The sequence below is a fragment of the Microtus ochrogaster genome, chromosome 15 (genome assembly GCF_000317375.1).
Source record: "Microtus ochrogaster isolate Prairie Vole_2 chromosome 15, MicOch1.0, whole genome shotgun sequence".
NCBI lineage: Eukaryota > Metazoa > Chordata > Mammalia > Rodentia > Cricetidae > Microtus > Microtus ochrogaster.
Window position 1 is genome coordinate 6,448,391 of NC_022017.1, and position 7,864 is coordinate 6,456,254.

Sequence of the window (7,864 nt, forward strand, 5' to 3'; positions counted from 1 at the left end):
TACAATTGCTTGAGAGAGGGACTCCTGTAAATTGTCCAGGAAACTCCAGGGATACTGTTGTATAATGGTTAACTCTGAGATGAAAACCTTCTTCTAAAGGAAGTTATAAACAGAAGTACAACATTTCATGCTACAGAGAGTCTTGCTTATTAAGTCAGGAAGCAAACAACACAACAGCCTCAGGAAGTCTCTAAAACTGATCAGATTCACTAGGCTCCTCCCTCCTCAAGCATTTATAAACAGTAAGGTCTACTGAGAGATAGTCTCACACAAGCTTGAACTGCCTACAAGTTGGACTTTGGTGGCATTCCTGCTTTGGTCTGTCATTTGTTCATTATCTGCTGTGAGTAGATGTTTTTTGGGGATACAGCTGCCCTTGAGTCATTTCTGCTCCTGTAATTGACTTCCCATCCGTATTCCTGTAAGAGGTCCTGATAAAACTTATTGGTTCACCAACTTGGACTTTGGTGGTAACCCTGCTTTGGTCTGTCAACCCTATCTGGCATAAGACAACATTTTTTTTTTCAAATCTCCCTAGGAATTGTGGAACACAACTAGGGCAGTTTGGTTGGAATGAGTGGGAGAGAAGAGAGATTGGGAAGTAGTCACAATTCAATGCAGTAGAACATAGGTGAAAGGAAAATAGGAAGAATACAGAGAACAGAATGGTGTAAGTGGATGTGGGGTGATGGAAATGGAGAAATAAGCGGGTAGGCTGAGGCTGAAGCAAATCACATACATTATGACGTTGTAACCCAAGTAAATAAAAATAAGCATAATAGAACACACACAGCACAAAAGAACAAGGAAGCATGCCAGGAACTAAAAGGGGTTTTTATTGAGCTCTACATTTTTCTTTATTCCCCTTCCTATTTCTCCTCTCCCCTTCAACCCTCCCCCAAGTTCCCCATGCTCCCAATTTACTCAGGAGACCTTGTCTTTTTCTACTACCCATGTAGATTAGGTCTATGTATGTCTCTCTGAGGGTCCTCAGTGTTGTTTATGTTCTCTAGGATTGTGAGTTGTGGGCTGCTTTTCATTGCTTTATGTTTAAAAACTACCTATGAGTGAGTACATGTGATAATTGTCTTTCTGGGTCTGGGTTACCTCACTCAAAATAATGTTTTCTAGCTCCATCCATTTTCCTGCAAAATTCAAGATGTTGTTATTTTTTTTCCTGCTGTGTAGTACTACATTGTGCAAATGTACCACAGTTTCCTTATCCATTCTTTGGTCAAGGGGCATTTAGGTTGTTTCCAGCTTCTGGATATGACAAACAAAGCTGCTATGAACATAGCTGAGCACATGTCCTTGTGGCACGATTGAGCATACTTTGGATATATATTCAAAAGTGGTATTACTGGTTTTTGAGGAAGGTTGTTTCCTAATTTTCTGAGAAATTATCACACTGATATCCAAAGGGGCTGTATCAGCTTGCATTCCCACCAGCAATGCAGAAGTGTTCCCTTTTCCCCACAGTCTCTCCAGCATAAGTTGTCATCAGTGTTTTTGATCTTAGCCATTTTTTCAGGTGTAAGATGAAATCTCAGAGTTGTTTTGATTTGCATTTCTCTGATGACTAAGGATGTCAAGCATTTCTTTAAGTGTCTTTAAGCCATTTTAGATTCCTCTGTTGAGAGCTCTCTATTTAGGTATATACTTCATTTTTATTGGATTATTTGTTCTTTTGATGATCAAATTCTTGAGTTCTTTGTATATTTTGGAGATCAGACCTCTGTCTGATGTGGGGTTAGTGAAAATCTTTTTCTATTCTGTAGGATGTTATTTTGTCTTATTGACCGTGTTTTTTACTTTAAAGAAGCTTTTCAGTTTGAGGTCCTATTTATTCATTGTTTCTCTCAGTGTCTGTGCTACTGGTGTTATATTTAGGAAGTGGTCTCCTGTGCCAATGCATTCAAGTGTATTTCCCACTTTCTCTTCTACGAGGTTCAGTGTGACTGGCTTTATGTTAAGGTCTTTGATCCATTTGGACTTGAGTTTTGTGCATCGTGATAGCTATGGATCTGTTTTCATTCTTCTACATGTTGATATCCAGTTATGCCAGCACCATTTGTTAAATATGCTTTCTTTTATTCCATTTGATATTTTTTTGCTTCTTTGTCAAAAATCAGGTGTTAGAAGGTGTGTGGATTAATATTCGGGTCTTCTATTCACTTCAATTTGTCCTCCTGTTTGTTTCTATGCCAATACCAGACTGTTTTCAGTACTGTAGCTCTGTAGTAGAGTTTGAAGTCAGGGATTGTGATGCCTCCAGAAGTTATTTTATTGTACAGGATTGTTTTGGCTATCCTCCTGTGTTTTTTGTTTTTTCATATGAAGTTGCGTACTGTTCTTTCGAGGTCTGTGAAGAATTTTACTGGGATTTTGCTGAGCATTGCATTGAATCTGTAGATTGCTTTTGGTAAGATTGCCATTTTTACTATGTTAATTCTACCTACTTAAGAGAATGGGATATATTTCCACATTCTGGTGTCGACTTCAATTTCTTTCTTCAAAGACTTAAAGTTCTTGTCACATAAATCTTCCACTTGTTTGGTTAGAGTTACTCTGAGGTATATTTATGCTATTTGTGGCTATTGTGAAAGGTGATGCTTCTCTGAATTCTTTCTCAGCCCATTTATCATCTGTGAATAGGAGGGCTACTAATTTTTTGAGTTAATCCTGTATCCTGGTACATCACTAAAAGTGTTTATGGGTTGTAGAAGTTCCTTGTTAGAATTTTTGGGGTTGCATATGCAAACTATCATATCATCAGCAAGTAGTGAGAGTTTGACCTCTTCTTTTCTGATTTATATCTCCTTGATCTCCTTTTTTTTTGTCTTATTGCTCTAACTAGGACCTCAAGAACTATATTAAATAGATTTGGAGGGAGTAGGCAACCTTGTCTTGTTTCTGATTTCAGTGGGATTGCTGTAAGTTTCTCTCTATTTAATTTGATGTTGGCTGTTGGCTTGATGTATATTGTCTTTATTATGCTTAGGTATGTTCCTTGTATCCCTGCTCTCTATTATTGTATTTTGTCGAAAGCTTTTTTGGCATCTAATGAGATGATCATGTGACTTTTACTTTTCAGTTGGTTTATATGGTAGATTATGTTGACAGATTTTCGTATGTTGAACTATCCCTGCATCTCTGGAATGAAACTAACTTGATCATGGTGGATGATGGTTCTGATGTGTTCTTGGATTCGATATGCCAGTATTTTATTTAGTTTTTTTTTTTTTTGCATCAATGTTCATGAGTAAGATTGGTCTGTAATTCTCTTTCTTAGTAATGTCTTTATGTGGTTTCGATATCAGGGTAATTGTAGCCTCATAAAAAGAGTTTGGCAATGTTCCTTATGTTTCTATTGTGTGGAACAATTTGAGGAATATTGGTATTAATTCTTCTTTGAAAGTCTTATAGAATTCTGAGCTGAAACCATCTGGTCTTTGGGTTTTTTTTGGGGGGGGGGAGACTTTTGATTATTAGTAGTTGCTTTTTAAAAGTAGATTTAATCATCTACATTTTTAACTTTTCATATCTATATCCTCCTTTATTTCTTTTTAGATTAGATTCGATAATCTACCCTTTTATCCTATTATATTTATATACCCCTTTTTTTCAAAACAATTTTCTTTGTTCAATTTTTTTCAAATCATTACCAATAACAACTTGTAACCAACCACCTTAAAAAAGACAAATATCCATAACCTACTGAATGACCAAAGGGGTGGAACACCCACTCCACTTCTTGGGAATATAGGTGTCATATTCTTAAATTTACTTAATGCTGTCTGGGGGTGACAGTCTTCAGATTCCCTAGTTGGATACCTTTAGTCTCCTGAAAAGACAAAAACAAAACCCTTCCCCAACCCTAATTTTGGGGGAATTCTCTTTTGGCAAGTAATATCTGATCAAATAAAAAGAATAGTTTTGTAGGTTAGTTTAGATTAAATGTCCATTTTTCTTAATGAACTATCTTCTCTTCTAATTAAGAGGTGCCTTTTGTTCAAATATAATCTTTGTAAATTTTGATGTTATTTACAGCTTTTCTTCTCCTGCATAAACAAAAGCAAAATTCCTTCCCCAATGTTAACACATGTCCTGGTTTCCATTCTGAGGTCAGTACATCTTTAAAGTATACCAGTTGATCTAATTCTGTAGTTTTTTCTACTTTCCAGTGTCTCTCCACAGCTGTTGTTCCTTTCTCATCAGCATTTAGAAAATTCAAAGTTAATAAAGCATTATGCAATCTATTTCTGGGGGTCTTTATCATCCCTTTCTATTTATTTAACATATCCATAGGAGTTTGATTTGATCTTTTTATAACTGCTTGGCCTGTAGGATTCTGGGGTATACACATAATAAGCTTTATAATATAATAAGCAAAACACTTTTATTTTCATAGAGACATATGTTGGAGCATTGTCTGTTTTTATTGTGCCCATAATGGCCATAATTTCTAGCAAATGTGTGATTACCAAATCAGCCTTTTTCAAACTCAAAGCCATTACCCATTGAGAACCTGAATAGGCATCAATGGTGCGGTATACATATTTTAGTTTTCTATATTCTTCATAGTGGAACACATTTATCTGCTAGATTCATTCCATTGAGTGCCCTTTGGTTACTTCCTGCAGGTAGTGGTTCTTGTTTTGAAAGAAGGGGTGTCGGAAGTGTTGTGGGACAATGGTTTTACCCTGTAAAGATTTGTTTCTTGTTTAATAAAATGCTGATTGGCCAGTAGCCAGGCAGGAAGTATAGGCAGGGTGACCAGGCTGGATGTAGAGGTGGGGCAATGATAACAGGAGAATTCTGGGAAGAGGAAAGATTCAGTTTGCAGCCATCACCCAGATGCAGAGGAAGCAAGATGAGAATACATCACTGAAAAAGGTACCAAGCCATGTGGCTAACACAGACAAGAATTATGAGTAATATAAGTTATAAGAGTTATAAGAAGCCTGAGTAAATAGGCCAACCAGTTTATAATTAATGTAGACCTCTGTGCTTCTTTGAGGCTGAACAGCTGTTGGACTAGGCAGAATAGAAACCTTAGTCAACAACCATCTTTAGCCTACAGGCCCATAATATCCAGCAGATTTTTTCATAAAGCAGGAAATTTGCCTATATTGACAGATTGTCAATAACTTTCTTCTGTGTCCTTCAGAATGTCTGGCAGTTTCTTTGATGGAGCAGGAACACTGAAGGACTGTTTCACCTTCTTTTGGCAAGTTCAACAGTCATTTTTCTATGGATCCTGCATGCCTAGTCCATACAACATACCATCAAACAATCCAGGCAAGAGCAGTTTCTTGCACAAATGGCTATCTTTGTCTGATTGGAGTTAAATTTCATAACAAGTTACTTCAATGCCCATCACCCTCTCTGAAGTAATTTGTGCTGCCCCAAATAGACATGTCTCACTGTTTAGAGAAGTCTAATTTCTTAAAACCTTTTAAATGCCATAATCTGTAGGTTTTTGAAGTGTTGAAGATTTTCTATTTAACTGAAATATACCTTTGTATATCTAGAAAACTTAACTGACATGATCACAAGTTTGACTATTATAAATGACTATCTATTAGTCTGTATTTATTAATTATTCATTAAATAAATTTTAAATGAACTGCATAAACATAATATCTTATCAAGAGTATAAATACACAAAATCAACTTTAAATTTGTATCAGTAGACCAAGATATATATATATATATATATATATATATATATATATATATATATCAATGTAAAGTATTCATCTCTATACCATATCATCCTTATTTTTTTTTTTTAGAAATTGAATGTGACCATTAGACATTTATAATCAACCCCCTTTAAATGAAAACAAACATTTATAAACAATCATTTTGGGAATTTGGGCATTGTTTTCTCCAAACTGCTTTCTGTTATTTATTGGGCAAAGTAATTTTAGGGTTCATAAAGATTGTTTGGGGGGATCTTGTCCCATCAAATTACATTAGCCTAGAAGGAATCCACAGGTTCTCATCTTTTGTGGAAAATAAAGCAGAACCTATTTTCCAAAGTAATATATCCTTAAACTCAAATTTTGAAGTCAAGATACCTTTAAAATATATATGATTGTTTAGCTTAGCAGCCTGTACAATGAAATGTCTCTTTGATGTTAGCTCATTCACAGTCAAAAAATTCAAAGAACACACAATAATAAACATAATCCAGACTCTGTATATTTTTCATCTTTACATGACTTATTTTTAACTCTAGTACTTTTTAATATTTACTTTTATTATCTTTACTCATTTAATCTATGACTGTCTGTACTCTTTTTTTCTCTCTCCCAAGCCTACATAGATTTTCTTAAAACATACTGTGACTCATTTAGACATTTATTTTTGTGTGAATCTGTCTTTATTGCATATCTGTAATCATTTTCTGACCAGGAGCATCTTTTTATTTTAAATGCTAAGCAAGTGTGGCTATGACCAACTCTGTGGCCCTGCCTGTTGGCTCTGCCCCATTCAGCTTGGCAGAGATATGTTCACTTCCTCTGCTAGCCATGGTCACTGCCCCAGCTCCAGGAATGTAGTAGGTCTGTGTCACCATTAAGCAACTAGTAGCACACTGATCACAAACCATATTTAAGTTCTTGGCCTCCTGAAAGATCCAAAGCTATTCACGCTGCCAACATGAAGCAGGAAGCTGTCTCTCAAAGAAACCATGCAGTTTTTGTTGCTAATGATAAGTCAGGAAGCCTTCTTTAATGAAGTCAGACCTCCATTCACCACCAGCAAAGAGAGCCTATCTGAAAATAAAAAATGTGACTACCAAGAAGCTTCAATTGACTCCCATTTTTGTGGGTCTAGAAGCATTTTTTTAAAAGCTTTTTTAGGTCTTATATGAATCCATGCCCCAGATGGTGGGCACCATTTTGTAAACAGAGGCTACTTGTTCAGTTTCCTGGCCATCTAGACCTGACTAATCACATAAAACTATATTCATTACACTACTGCTTGGCCAGTAGCTTAGGTGTATTCCTAACTAGCTCTTGTATGATGTGGGAGTGTCATATATCAATCTGTTGATTTCATTGGTTAAGCAATAAAGAAACTGCTTTGGCCCTCATAGGTTAAAACATAGGTGGGAGGAGTAAACAGAACAGAATGCTGGGAGAGAGAATCTGGTCAGTGAGTCACCATGATTCTCCCACTCCAGGCAGATGCAGGTTAAGATCATTCCTGGTAAGCCAGCTCTTGGGCTACATAGATTATTAGAAATGGGCTAGTCCAGGTGTGAGAGTTAGCTGAGAAAAGGCTAGATATAATGGGCCAAGTGGTGTTTAAAAGAATATAGTTTCCGTGTAATTTTTTCGGGTAAAGCTAGCCGGGTGGTGGCGGGACACAGCCCGCCGCTCATATTACAACAGCCATGAGGGCGGCCGGGTGCCTGGGACGCAGCCCCGCTGCGCTTATTTCAACACTTGTACTAAATTAACCCAGTTCTATGAATCTATGTAACATCATGAATCTGTGGCCTACTGGCAAAGTTCTGGTGTCTGTCTTCTTCTGAAGCTACATGGCGACTCTCTAACTCTGTCTACTCTCTCTCTCTATCTCTATTTGGCTTTCCCACCTGTATTTATTCTGCCCTGCCACAGGCCAAAGTAGCTTCTTTATTAACCAATGGCAATAAAAAAAAAATCGCACATCAAAGGTGCCTGAACTAACAAGTTGAACAGTTACACGAACTTGGTGCTTGACCAAGCTTTGGGGGTTGGTTTCTTCTCTAACCTGGGTACCTTATTATATAATATAACTATAACATTTTACTGGGGATAGGACCTTCAGTTAGTCTTGACTGAGGGTAATAAAATTAAGTGGATCA